The sequence below is a fragment of the Ascaphus truei genome, chromosome 3 (assembly GCF_040206685.1).
Source record: "Ascaphus truei isolate aAscTru1 chromosome 3, aAscTru1.hap1, whole genome shotgun sequence".
Lineage (NCBI taxonomy): Eukaryota > Metazoa > Chordata > Amphibia > Anura > Ascaphidae > Ascaphus > Ascaphus truei.
Window position 1 is genome coordinate 34,966,744 of NC_134485.1, and position 15,870 is coordinate 34,982,613.

Below are 15,870 nucleotides of genomic sequence, written 5' to 3' on the forward strand. Positions count from 1 at the left end.
CCCGGGACACAGCGGGGGAGCGGCCACAACACGCTGCCTCCCGCCTCAGATCCACGTGGGAGCGGCCGGACGGGTGAGTGAGCGGCCTTCACCTCCCCTCACCCACCCCTCACTACACTTCCCCTCCCTTCCACATCCCCTCCACCTCCCCTCCACGTCCCCCCCTCTTCACCCCCCCTTTTACCCCCCTCCACCCCCTCCCCTCCATCCCCCCCTTCACCTCCCCTCCACCCCCCCCTTCAAATCCCCTTCACCTCCCCTCCACCCCCCCTTCACCTCCCCTCCACCCCCCCCCTCCAACCCCCCTTCACCTCCCCTCCAACCCCCCTTCACCTCCCCTCCACCCGCTTCACCTCCCCTCCACCCCTGCTTCACCTCCCCTCCACCCCCGCTTCACCTCCCCTCCAACCCCCCTTCACCTCCCCTCCAACCCCCCTTCACCTCCCCTCCACCCCTGCTTCACCTCCCCTCCACCCCCGCTTCACCTCTCCTCCAACCCCCCTTCACCTCCCCTCCACCCCCGCTTCACCTCCCCTCCACCCCCGCTTCACCTCCCCTCCATCCGCGCTTCACCTCCCCTCCACCACCGCTTCACCTCCCCTCCACCCCCCCCACTTCACCTCCCCTCCACCCCCGCTTCACCTCCCCTCCACCCCCGCTTCACCTCCCCTCCACCACCGCTTCACCTCCCCTCCACCCGCTTCACCTCCCCTCCACCCCTGCTTCACCTCCCCTCCACCCCCGCTTCACCTCCCCTCCAACCCCCCTTCACCTCCCCTCCAACCCCCCTTCACCTCCCCTCCACCCCTGCTTCACCTCCCCTCCACCCCCGCTTCACCTCTCCTCCAACCCCCCTTCACCTCCCCTCCACCCCCGCTTCACCTCCCCTCCACCCCCGCTTCACCTCCCCTCCATCCCCGCTTCACCTCCCCTCCACCACCGCTTCACCTCCCCTCCACCCCCCCCACTTCACCTCCCCTCCACCCCCGCTTCACCTCCCCTCCACCCCCGCTTCACCTCCCCTCCACCACCGCTTCACCTCCCCTCCACCCCCCCCACTTCACCTCCCCTCCACCCCTCCCCCTTCACCTCCCCTCCACCTCCCCTCCACCCCCCCTTCACCTCCCCTCCACCCCCCCTTCACCTCCCCTCCACCACCCCCCTTCACCTCTCCACCCCCCCCCTTCACCTCCCCTCCACCCCCGCTTCACCTCCCCTCCAACCCCCCTTCACCTCCCCTCCAACCCCGCTTCACCTCCCCTCCACCCCCGCTTCACCTCCCCCCACCCCCGCTTCACCTCCCCTCCACCCCCCCTTCACCTCCCCTCCAACCCCCCTTCACCTCCCCTCCACCCCTGCTTCACCTCCCCTCCACCCCCGCTTCACCTCTCCTCCAACCCCCCTTCACCTCCCCTCCACCCCCACCTTCACCTCCCCTCCACCCCCACCTTCACCTCCCCTTCACCCCCCCTCCACCCCCCCACCTTCACCCCACCTTCACCCCCCCTCCACCTTCACCACCCCCTCCACCCCCACCTTCACCGCCCCCTTCACCCCCACCTTCACCTTCCCTTCACCCCCCCCTTACAACCTCCCACCATCTCCCCCCCCTTCCCACCACCTCCACCCCTTCCCACCACCTCCCCCCGCCTTCCCACCACCCCCCCCCCTTCCCACCACCCCCCCCCCCCTTCCCACCACCTCCCCCCCAATTGTTCTGTTAAAAACAATAAGCCATCTAACCAATAAAAGTGCTATTGCAGTACTGCACTGTAAAGAAAACATATTGAACATACTTTGATTACGCGGTAGTTACCGTTGGTGTCCTCTTGACTTTTTTGGTTTTACCGTGGGCATGATAGCTCACAGTGGTTGCTGGTACAACGAGGCCAGAAGTACTTGACAAGCGTTGAATATCTGAAATTCGGTGTCCTCTCTTGTACATATCCTGTATTCTCATGCTGAGATCCTTAGAAATCTTTTTAACAGGCATCGCTGCGTGTAGAAAGAAATACAAGCACAAGAATGTATATTCGATGTTGAGTCGATGTGTATTCAATGTGCAGTGAATCAACAAAAGGGATGTTGTATTTATACTTTAATGGGTCTCATTAAATTACGCCCACTTTTAACACTTGCACCTCGTGGCCATGCACGTGAAATTTTTTTGTAGTGCACATTAGAATACGCCCACTTTTAACACCTGCACCTCAATCACAATAGGGACACAATGTATGAAAGGTGACTCACATTGCATAGCCCATCACACTCTGATCTGTATCTAAACTTGCTCTTGTCTAGTTACTGCATTGTGCTTTATACCATCTGAATCCATGGATCAACCCCGATTCTACGGACGCAGGAACCCACTCTCTTCTGCCGTGCCAGCCGTGCCGAAAAAGCAAAAGATGGGATTCTTTACTAAGTCACAGCCAAAGCGAAATGCCAATGCTAATAAAGAAAACCTTCTGACGACTCCAAAGGCTAAGGTTAAGAAGCCTGGGTCTTATTATGTCAAGAAGAAATTCGCTGATGTAGCATTAACGCAAAACAAATGGAAGCCACCATCCACGACGACGCTGCTCTCCCGTGAACTCCCAGGACACCTTCTCCTGCACCCCACGCTGATGCTTCTCTCCAGGGAACCGCCAGGACACCTTCTCCTGCACCCACACTGCCGCTTCTCTCCAGGGAACCCCTATCTCATCCACTCCAGCACCCATCCACTCAGATGTCCACAGCACCCCATGCACAGGATCCAGCTTGTTAGCCCGCATTCTGAATGGGTTCAGTGTCGATATCCCTGAGAACACTATGCTGGTAAAGATAGATCTTCTATTAGAGACCAAGCTAAATATGGATCTACGGGTGGAGAAGATGGATAAGCAGATGGAGAAGATGGATAAGTGCATGAGAAGATAGAGACTGACATAGCGGGGATACATAGTTTGCTTGGAGTTCCTGCCCCTGTATGTCGGACACAGGAACAGGAGGGTGGCATGGATGGGACCTTCAACCTTCCATCACCAAGTGCACCCCCTCCATCATAAGAATATGTGTTCATGTATGCCGTTGACGAGGATGACATGACAACCCCGTCAAGACCATGCCAGGAGACAACACAGATAAGGCGACCAAGACAGGAAGAAAGCATCCTCCCAGACCACCTACCCTCACCCGCTGCCACAAGCACACCCGCTCCCAGAATCCCACCCACACACTTTTACATTGAGACGGTGCCCGACATCATCTTGCGCGACGTGTCCCAGCAAGTCAGGGAGAAATATTGGCTTGCAAGTGGTGGTATAGCCCAGAAACAAGCCATGTACATCTTCAAACACCACGTGAGTTACGAGTTGTACTGCAGGTGGACCCACAATGTCAATTACGAAGGGAGTCGCATCAAAAAGGCTCTTCCTGAAAATTTAAGAAAAACTATTGTGGAGGAATTGCGACGCTATTATTCCATTACCGATCATTTAATGAGAATCGTGAGAGACTCCATAAATGGCATTTTGTGGCATATACACTCACATGATATTTGCAAGTTAAAAGCATTTAGATACGCAATCGAAACAATCAAATTGAATTGACTTCCAGCGAGCGCAACCAAGCCGTCGCACGGTCGCGCTGTTGCGTCGCTCCTACTATAAGCGCAAGCAAAGGTTTCAATACATTTTTGTACGCAACGTCGCGTCGCCGGGACTATAAGCGCGGCCCTAACTTTACAGTGTCAGGGGCTGGGAAACCACTATCCCTTCTGTGTCCTGTGATTGGTCCTGGAACGATCACATGACGCGGCTGATGCTCGGATTCCAGAAAACAGATGTCAAGAAGGCTGCTAGTTCCTTCGTCATAGCAGTCAGCTTGATCTACCCCTACAAAATGAGCAAGTTACCAGGACATACCTGGTACGTCATTAAGGTCCCTGGCATGCCAGGGCCCATGCATCATAAGGGCACTCTAGGGGTTAAGCAGGAGATCAGCCTTTAAGACCAAATCTTTAAGATCAACTGTAAAATGAGGTGGCCTTCAACAAAGTAGTCTCCTGAATAAGTGCTTTGTAGAGTGTACAACATTCCATAACATATAAGGGCTTATGTATCAATATATCTGAGGGCCGTTCTATACAGCATGCGGCCGTGCGTTCCTATGCGAACGCGCGTGCAAGTGCCGCATGCTTTCCGTGTAAATAGAGCCAGGAGCTGCAGGTAAGTGTATATGCGTGTATGTGCGTGTATATGCATGTATATGGGTGTATGTGTGTGTATATGTTGTGTGAGTGTAAGTATAAGGGGAGTGTAAGTAAGATTTTTTTAAATTAAAAAAAGTGTAATAATTTTTTTTTTGTTTGTGCATTTATTTACCGCACACACGCACACACGCACACATGCATACATGCTCACATACACACCAATACATACATTTGAGCGCAGGCAGTAGCGCGAAAAGATGAATTTCTTCATCTTCGCCGCTGTCTGTCGGCTCCCCTCTCCCTGCCGTGCGCGCGCGCGCGGCACATCTATAGAAAGGCTGACTGAAGTCAGCCAACTAAAAATCTGCGCGCGCGCACGGCGTAGCACGCGCCCGGCACTATAGAACGTGCCTAAGCTGCAGTATGATGGCAAAAAACATCAGGTTTATCAAAGACAAAACTCATTTGCATCCAGTTAGATGTCGTTCTTTGTTACATGTGCTACTCATTTTTGCATCACTTTTTGCCCTAGATTTGCAGCTTGAAGAGTTTGATACAGAGCCCTCATCATATGTGACTCTGCAGTCAGCAGTGTTCTGCATTACTGTACCTTTACCCCACCCCCGCCCTGCAGATCTGCAGAGACCGGTTCAATGTAATGTTTAAAACACTTAAGATATAAACAGGTTATTATGAAACATGGTTGTCATTTATACCACATTATTCTCAATTAAGAGTAGTAGATAATGAGCGTAGAGACAAGATAAGCCATTAAGAGTCAGTTATGGTAATTATGTGGCTAACTACCTAACACATGTTTTTAGTTATTTATTCAAATGTTTTCAATATTTTTTTTCTATTTTTCTACTAAACATCGTTAAAAAAAGTACAAATTTATAAAAATATATATATTTTTACGAGAATAACTGTAACCACTACATTTTTTTCTCCAGCACCATCTTCCCCCCATCTTCCTGTGCATAGATTATTTTCTACCTGCAATAAGATGACAGTGGAGCAGCACCAACTACTGTACTACAGGTCATGGAGATCTCTGAGGCTGACATCATTCAAATCATCTCCCAGTGGGGGCTTTGTTGCTAGGATTCATTGAGGATATCACCTTCTTTTTTTAGCTCTCACTAGTTATGTACACCGTGCATTTCTATTTTTCATGATCAAATGCATGGTTTGTCCATGGGGCTTCACATATCTCAGCTGAATGACATCACCAGCTAAACTGGCCATACAGTACTAGAACAATAGATGATTTGATTTTACATCAGGGCAATTTTTTCGAATACTATATCACGTGGCTGTAACCTGTAAATGAGGCTTAAGTGTCATTAAAAACAAAATCTGAAATCATATATGTTAATTGGTTATATAAATATATATACAGTCTATATACAGTCTATATATATATATATATATATATATATATATATATATATATATATATAAAAACATTATAAATATATATATAAATTATAAAAATATATATATATATATATGCAGTATGTGTGTATATATATATATATATATATATATATATATATATATATATATAGCTCATAATGTGTTTTGAATGGGATTGATAATTCCCAGATTTGCAAGGTGCATGAGTGTAATTTAAGAACCCACTGAGTGTAATTTGAAAGCCCACTGATTTTGAAAGTCATAATTTTTCAATTTGACACTTCATGCAATGAACAAAACATTTCTCCTGCTGCTGTTCTGAGGTTACATTGTAATGATTTATGAGTGTTTGTTCAGAATGGAAAAGGTGCTTGAGCATTGACATATATATCACTGTACCAATGTGTATATAGGACCTTTAATGCATTTGTGTGACTCTTTGCTCTGTTGGAAGGGTTCTGCAAGGCAATAACAGATACTCAGTGGCCTTTAAGTGAGTACTCTGCTCTGCACTATCACTAGAGGAATATTCTGGGTGGGGTTTCATCATAAAACATTGACTTATAATATGATAATAATAAGAACTTTATTTCATATAGCGCTTTTCTCTCAATGGGACCCAAAGCGCTTCACAATTACAGTACAGTGCGCGGTACGCTTACAATCTATGATTTTGGTGCCTGAGGGATATGGAGATGAAGTGACTTGCCCAAGGTCACAAGGAGCCGACACTGTGATATAAACTTGTTTCCCCTACTTCAAACTCAGTATCGTTGTTACCAGAGTCCGTGCCTTTTACGCATTGAGCCACGCCTTCTATCATGAACAGAGATATCACAATCAGCCAATGTCCTTTTATTGAACACTAAACAATAAGGCAATTCTGATTAGTAATTGTCTGTTGCAAAGTTAACATACACTCTCAAGTGCTGCTGTACAAAAACCACCTTCATAATCTCAGATTACAATGTCTGGATCTTTTATATCCACATATCATGGGGCATGGATCAAAAGGAAGATATTGGCGCTTTGATGAGGCGCAGGAATGTTATTCTCTGTCAGTTTTGCTGGGATCATGTGGAAGCAAGTTGTTAATCATGCTTATACCGTTACATGTGGCCCGAAGATGAATCAACATTTAGACCTGCTGAATTTAATCAGTGCAAAAGGGAGAAAAACAGCGCTGATGCAACTTTTTTGTATAGTGCTATTACTATATTGCAGGGGTACTTAACTCCAGTCCTCAAGACCCCCCAACAGGTCAGGTTGTAAGGATACCCCAGTTTAAGCACAGGTGGCTCAATCAGTGGCACAGTCAAAGACTGTGCTACTAATTGAGCCACCTGTGCTGAAGCTGGGATATCCTTAAAAACTGACCTGTTGGGCGGTATTGAGGACTGGAGTTGAGCACCATTGCAATATTGCACCAAGTAACTCCACGCATACAGTAGCACCTCCTATAATCTATTCCAGAGTCTCAAAGCACCTTCATATTGATACTAAGAGACATTAATGCTCTTTTGCAACACTTGATATCCAACCTCCATAAGCTGTGCTTGCTACCTCAATACTAGAGATGGGCCAATGTGTCAAAATTCCATTTGCAGTTTCCCCCTGCAAATATTAGCTCGTTTTCAATTATTCAAATAAGAAATATTAGTGGCGATATTTTTCAAGTTCCGAGTAATCCGTAGGTATTTAAAAATGGGAACAAAACACTGTGTCGCTGCAAATGCTACAAAATGTGCCCATCACTATTCAGTGCTAGAGACTTGCATCTGCTATGAAAATGGCGCGTCTACAACTTTTTGCCCATAAAGTTCAGTTTGACGAACTTAAAAAATGAGAGAGATAGAGCTCCCTAATTTTGTAAAGTTCCAAGTGACTTATAGTATATACCTCTGGAAACGCAGCTTTATACAATATATCGCAAGACACCTGTGCACAAAAGGAACACACCTTCTGATACATAAGGAGATACATGGGGTTTATGTTAACTATCTCAGTGGTGTCCCTTTTTGTGGAACCCCACTCCCATATTTAGATGGAGCAAACTTTAATGATCTCAGGTGGAATAGCTTATGCAAAGTTTTTTTGTTATTTTAAACAAAAGGTTCAAACTTTCGCGAGTTTGGGAAGAAATAGAAAAGTTTGTGCGTGAATGCGGGGGCTTAATTTGAATATATTCCCTCATCTCTACTCAATACGGTAAAGTGGGCTATGTACCACATCTGATTTGCATTTTTGAACAGTAATCTCATGTTTAAAGAAAGAGCACAGAGTCATGGCATTCTTTAAAAGCACATTTGTATTTTATATTCCTTAAAGCAGCAAGACACTCACCCCCCCCCCACCCCTTTTCCCCTTCTTATGTGTATAAAAGCATGTGGCAATATTAATCCTACATATTTACTGAAGCTGGCAATTGTTTGGTGCTCATGTTCTAAATCTGTTAAAATCCTGATTGTGTGCCTAACATAATGGCCGCCTTTCAGCTTCAATCAATCCGTCAGTCAGTGTAACTCATCAGCTACAATGTATCCTTATATTACTAAGGTAACATATTGTTACAGTTTGCAGCTCAAACAGCTGTGAATATTGTCAACAAATTATCACAAACAGAAAAGTGTTGCAAATATCTTGCACTGTTTGGGAGGTGGGCTAAAACCAGCTAAAGAAATCAAAGGATATGTTAAAACTCATTAAAATGGCATTAAGAGTTAAGTAAAATAAAATAAAAACAGTCACTATTATCTATAACAGAACTGTTTTATTTGAAAAAAGACAGAAGATTGCACATTTTGCTTCTTTAAAATGTAATTATATGTTAATTTATAAAGTGTATGTGTGTGTATGTATGTGTATATATAGCTTTTACTGGAATATTGAAATAAATTTATTTAATCCTATGTCCGAGTAAAAAGTTAAAAGTACATTTTAAAGTCGCTTAGCCATATCTTCCACATATAGTCATTGGGCCTCATGCAGTAAGCCCCGATAAGGCTTTTTCGGCATTTTATAGCCGTTTTTTGCCCTCCTGATTCAGTAAGCCCCGATAAGTGGGAATTATCGGCAACTTTTCTTCCGAAAAAAAAAATTTCGCCACCCGGCTGCCGATAAGCCACTTATCGGGACTTTTTTTCCCCGCCTGAATTCAGTAAGCCCCGATCAGCTTTTTGGTGCTGATCGGCAGGCCAGATTGGAGATTTTATGGCCAATCCAGCCCGCCAACTAAAGTTGGCAACTTGCTGAAGGAGAAGCATCGGCAAGGGCGACACTTAGGAAAAATCAGCCCTTTTTCCTGCCTGTGATTGATGCCGGGGGTCTCCGGAGCTGATACCCGCACCGGAGCCCCCCGGCATGCATCCGAGGCAGGAAAAAGGCATTTAAAAGCATGGCTTTGCTGCTATTGCCTTTAAGAAAACGTCATGAAATGACACATGGCCGGACTCACATGGTACTTGAACCAATCAGAGTAGGGATGGAGTTCCCACGCTCTGATTGGCTGGCTTACCATGTGAGTCCGGCCATGTGTCATTTCATGACGTTTTCTTAAAGGCAATAGCAGCAAAGCCATTCTGATTGGCTGTGCTGGCATTGCCTTTAAGTGACGTCATCAATTTTTTTACATCGGCCAAAACACATGGTTTTCACGGCCCAATCAGGGCCGTGGGAACCATATGACGACAAATGTGACGTCATAGGCCTATAAAAGCCTATGTCGTCTCATTTTGAAGGCAGATGCCGAGGAGGACGGACCTCCTCCTGAAGATTGAAGACCAGGGCGTGGCACCGGACGTCAAGAAGACCCCGGAACAAGGTATTGTAATACAGATTCACTAAGAATAAAACTAGTACAACCCTTGATTGTCATGTTTTATTATTTTAATGTTTAATTTGTTATGTTTTTTTTTCTTTTATGGGTTCCTGTTCCTGGATCGTGTCGTGGATTGTTTCTTGGATTTCTTCGTGGCTTGCTTCCTGGATTGGTTCCTGCACTTGTTCTTGGATTGGTTCCTGGTTTGGTTCGTGGATTTGTTCCTGGATTGTGTCGTGGATTTGTTCCTGGATGGTGTCGTGGATGGTGTCGTGGATTGGTTCGTGAGTAAGCTGATCAACGGGAGTCGGTGGGGGCAAGTAATGGTAAGTTAAATAAAGAAATGTACTTAATGTAACTGTTTTTTGTGTTGCTTTTTCATGTTTTCATTTTTTACAATGCATATCATTTCTTCCCACTGTATGTATGTCTGTATGTATGTGTACAGATATATATACAGGGTAAGAAATGATAGTGTTGTTAAAGCTTCTAATTCTGTATTGTTAATCATTGTGGCTATGCATTGATGTGTGCTAAATGTATTTTATTTTTAGACAGATGTAAGTTTTGGGCTTCCAGGCCGTACAGTAGGATATGGAAAGCCTTGCTTTATTATATTGTAATTGTTGGTGTACTTTTGACTATGTTTTGAAGTTGTTCTCTGTTAGGATAGCTTTAGTTCATTGTGTAATTGGTATGGATGGTATTTTAATTGTTTAGGGATGTAATTGATGTGTGGTAATTCATTGATGGTGAGTTTATTGTATTAAATAATATACTTCTTGTGATGTATGGCGATTTGAGTGGCATTATTGTATTGTTAACATTGATTTGCAGCGTGTACATGCAGTTTACATGTTATGCTACATGTATACACTGTAAATGCAATGTTTTATGAGGCATGTGAGCCTACAGATTGAATGATTAAATGGAATTTGGTTAGGCAATTGGTTTTTATTTCACTGAGGATGTTATGCATAACTGTTGTAGGCATTGCAGGATGGCTTCACCCCTTAATTACCTTTCAGGTTAGTACCCGATAAGGTGATTAAGGGGTTCAGTGTTATGTTAATGATATTGAAATGTTGTGGCTATTTCTAATGTTGGCAACGGACCCCAAGGATGATGCTGGCGACGGAGACTTCTTATTGATGAGGTTAGTACAAGTTTCTTTACATTTTAACGTTATTGAATGTGTTTAATAATGGCCAAATAATGTATTATCCCTATGTGGATAATAGTTATTTGGCACATTATTGTACTGTATGTGCTGGGGGAGGGGGTATTAGGCCCAAGGGTATTTGGTAGGACTCCCCTGTGGGTATTGGGTGAGGGTGGTTGGGGGGCTTTGTGGGGGAGGGTATGTGGGTGATGGTGGCTTAACCCCTTAATAACTGTAGCGGTTAATAACCGCTATGGTGATTAAGGGGTTAGGGGACATTAATTTGGATGTTGTAATTCTTGTGTTTGTTTTGCAGAAGCGGATGGGGCATGGGCAGGATGAAGATGAGGATGGCCTTCATCGTGGCAGTGGGACATGGGTGAGTGCTATATGTATTTAAAGTCTTTATTGTTGTGTATGTATTGTAAATGGACAACTGCACTATTATCCATTTGTGGATAATAGTCATTCTGCCCATTACTATACTGTATGTTGTGTATTGATGCTATGTTTATTGGGGGCATTTGTCCCCAATAAACATGCTACTATGCGTTAACCCCTTCATTGCCTTAGCGGCTATCCGCTATGGTAATGAAGCAGCATTAATGTATTGTAATAATATTGTGCGGAAGCAGGAGGCCCCCTGAGCTGAAGCGCATTTATTTGTGGCTCAGAGACCCCCTGCCTCCCGAGTTACAGGCCCCGGTTTGGGCCATCGGTTACAGTGTGGACGCCATGTTTATTGCGGGGACGCTATAAACATGGCGGCGACACTGCCACCCGATGACACATACCGGGGCCTGTAACTCGGGAAGCAGGGGGTCCCTGCTCCACAAAGCAATGCGGTTCAGCTCAGGGGACCCCCTGCTCACTGTACAGTATAATTAAAAAGACATTCATGCTGCTTCATTACCGTTGCACATAGCCGCCAAGGTAAGGAACGAGTCTTTATTGATGTGTGTGTGTTTTATTTATACTGTACATGTGCAGAGGGTCTCCGGAGCAGAACAGCGTTGGTTTGAGGTCCGGGGACCCCCTGCCCCCCGAGATACAGGCCCCTTTATGAGGTGCCGGTATCCCTCTGGTTTGTTTACAGGTCGCGGTCACGTGATCGGGACCTTTAAACGCCGAGGGATACCGGCACCTCATAAAGGGGCCTGTATCTCGGGGGGCAGGGGGTCCCCGGACCTCAAACCAATGCGGTTCAGCTCCGAAGACCCCCTGCACATGTACACTATGAATAAAAGTTGTTTTTAAATACTTTTTTTGGTGCCGAAGTACCAAAGGCTTATCGGGAGCCTTATCGGGAGCCAGGCTGTATCGCCACAGCTCATCGGCAGCTTTGCTTTCGCAGTGCTTCAGCAGGGATCGGAAGGATTCGGCCCTTACTGAATACTGCGAGGGCAAATCGCCCAAAAAAAACATTTTCGCAATTCGTGCCGAAAATTTTGTATCGGGGCTTACTGCATGAGGCCCATTGTCTCCATACACATAACAGAGACTGTGGAGCAGATGTCCGATCTCCATGCAGACGTGGAGGCTTTGTAAGAAATGCCCACCCTATTCTCAAGGGACGGAAGCTGTAGAGGAGCCAGCCGACGCACACACAAGACTTCAGAGCCTGTGGGGCAGGTACTTTTTCCACCAGTGGCAAAAATGTAGACGAAGCCTGAGGTGGCACAATGCTACTTGGCCAGTGGCTGAAGTGCCTTAAAAAGTAATGGTACAGCAATCCCTCCAGTCAATTAGGCGAGGGATGCCCATAACTAGGGGGCAAGCCCCCTCCCCCCCTCACCTCGCTAGGACCTCTGGGCCGCCGTCGCGACCCCTGGGGGAGGGACGGGGGGGGCAGGCCAAGGGAAGCCTTAATAGGCAGCCGGGAGCCGAATCTTCCATTCTGCTCCCGGTCTGCGACGAAATTGGTCCTCTCCTCTCCTCCAGGGGGAGTACACAGTCCCCTTTGGGCCCAACCACGTGGTACACCGGCCCCCCCTCCACCTCCGTTATTCACAGCTCGAGGCGGGCGGGGAGTGTTGCCACGGGGGAACCCCTTACCGCGTGGCTCTCCCTCCCTCAGCCTCTGTGGCTGGCCTGCTCGGCGGACGGGGAGAGGGGCCTCCGGGGAACGGGGGGATATTCTTGCCGGTACCAGGATATATTTATTATTTATTTATTTGTTAATAGCCAGTGGGGATCCCCTTACCACGTGGCTCTCCCTCCATCAGCCTCTGTGGCTGGCCCACTCGGCGAGCGGGGAGGGGGGGCCAGCAGGGAACGGCGAGGGTTCTTACCGTGACGGTCCCCCCCAGTGGCGCTCCGTTTGGACGCTCCCTCACACGCACCTTCAGCAGGAAGGGGGGAAGTAGCTTTGCGCAGCCTCAGCGGGCTCCATCTCTCCCTGCTGCCAGGTCACTCTGTCCTCCCTCCTGGCAGCAGCGCGGGGGACGAGCTGGCGCAGGGAGGATTAAGCACAGGGCTGGAGCATGGGACACTCAGTGACCGCATGGTGGGTCTATTAACCGCCACAAGGTTCTTGGGTGCAGGCTCTCTTCATAGTTGCCGTTAATGCTGTTTTTGCCCTGTTATCAATGCATGTTTCTTTCAACGTTGAATAAAGTTATATCAATGCTAGAATCGCCGTGGGGTATCGCTGCATACCGCATTCGTAGTGATAATGCGCTGTATGTGGGGCAAAAAGTGTATACACCTCAGTTGTGGTTATAATGCGCTGTATTCGGGGTATAAGGCATATACGCTGCATTCGAGGTACAATTTGCTGTAATTGGGTTACATGGTGTATATAGTGTATGTACTGCATTCGTGGTTACAATGTGCTGTATTTGGATTATATGGTATATATACTGCATTCGAGGGTGCAATGCGCTGCAATTGGGTTACATGGCGTATATAGTGTATATACTGCATTTGTGGTTACGTGCTGTACATATGGTGTATATATGCTGCATTCGATGTTACAATGTGCTGTAATTGGGTTACATGGGTATATAGTGTATATACAGTACCGCAGTCGTGGTTGCGTGCTGTATTTGGATTATAGGGTATATATACTGCATTCGAGGTTACGTGTTGTGTACATAGTGTATATACTGCATTCGTGGTTACGTGCTGTATTTGGACTATATGGTGTATATTTACTGCATTCGAGGTTACAATGTGCTGTAATGGGGTTACATGGTGTATATAGTGTATATACTACATTCATGGTTACGTGCTGTATTTGGACTATATGGTGTTTATAGACTGCATTCGTGGTTATGTGCGGTTTCAAATGATACAGTGTACATACTGCATTCATGGTTACGTGCTGGGTTCCGAATATAGGGTTTATATACCACATGCGTGGTTACGTGTTGGGTTTGGATTATATGGCGTATATACTGCATGCGTGGTTACGGGCCGTTTTGTGGATCATATGTTGTATGTGTATACTGCCTTTGGGGGTCATGTGCTGTATTGGTCCAGCGTTACATACTACATCCAAGATTATGTGGTGTATACGGTGTGTATATAATGCATTCAGGGGTATAACGCGTGTAGGGGTAATCTCACTTCCTGTTCAGCGCATGCCCTGGTATGGTATGGGTAATCCCACTTCCTGTTCGGCACATGGCCCTGCTATTGTATGGGTAATCCCACTTCCTGTTCACACATGGCCCTGCTATTGTATGGGTAACCCCACTTCCTGTTCAGCACATGGCCCTGCTATTCTATGGGTAACCCCACTTCCTGTTCAGCACATGGTCGCATGGCCCTGGTATGGTATGGGTAACCCCACTTCCTTTTCAGCGCATGGCCAGGGAAGGTGCAGGTAATCCCACTTCCTGTCAGGGCATGGCCCATGTATGGTACCGGAATCCCACTTCCTATTCAGCGCATGCCCCATTGGTTACCCGCATCCCTCAAAAAAAAAAAAAAAATATTGTATGCTGGTATAACAAATATGCATGCGGGAGGGGGTCAAGGGGCAGTTACAGATAGCAGGCCTAACTCCCCTCTTCTGTTATCAGGATGTTCCATGTATCGATGATAACATTATCAATTCATGTTTCTTTCAGTCAGTTTCGGTACTTTGTGCAAGTAGCAATTCAATTTTCGTCCGGATTGGAACCACCTCCGTCGACCCTCGATACTTCCCATACTCGCATGACAACCCAGTAGACGGAACACATATTTCAATCACTCAAATTTGAAATCACATTCCCACATCACTTAGCACATCAATCAGAATGTCTTTCGTAGACAAAATCATACAACTGCAGGCTGATGCGCGAAGCAAGGAAGAAAGCTGGTTCCAGAGGCAGCTGTTGATGCTTATGCAAGGTCATGTGAGCGGACAAGGTCATGTGAGCGGACAAGGTCAGGCTGGCGGGCAGGATTGGTTGAGCGGACAAGGTCGACACGCTCCCGCATGCGAGGACGCGTGGCCCTCATCAAGTGATGAGGGCACCCCCAGCCAGGTTGTGCGCCATGCGGCAGGACAAGGAAACGGAAGGGACACACTGCAATGGCAGGGCATAAGTCCGCAAGCAGGGCAGCGACCCAATTCATCGGTGCCAGGGGGCATGTCAACATGGAGGTTTCAAAGACCATCGCCGGTCACGGACAAGCCAGCGGGCAGGCTTCCCCATTCTTTAATTTCAGGCATCAGTGAGGCGGCGTCCGGCACAGGGTCGGCTCAGCAGCATGCGGCTGAGGCTCGGGGAACATCACCATACAGGGTTTATGATGGGGCGTCGACAGCACACGGTCACAAGGGGAGACTCGACAACAGAGACCGGGGGGAGGAGGCAGCCATCGCGGTTCCCGATAGGCGGCCGCCAACGCCACCCGGGTCAACCCCCAGCCTGGCGAAAAAGCGGTCAAAGAAAGGTAAACGGCCAGCGAAAACTGACAAAGGGGTAGCCAGCGGGAGTTCCCCGCACAAGAGACTAGCGGTTTGCGCTCCCCCTCAAGTGATAGTGGGCGAATCTCCCCGGTGTACTGGTGCGCAGCTCATGGAGGCAGCGTTGTTATGTATCACTGGAGGGAGACGCCGCTCATTAAGAACTTGGCATTCTTGGAATTATTTCCCTTGCTCGTCGCAGTGCGCCTGTGGAGTCACTTATTCGCGAATAAGCAAGTCATTTTTTGGACAGATAACATGGGGGTGGTGGAAGCCGTGAACAATTTCGGTTCACGCTCCCCGCCGGTGCTGTCCCTTCTGAGCAGTTTCGTACTGGCATGCTTGCAACTGAACATTGCGTTCAAGGCTCGACA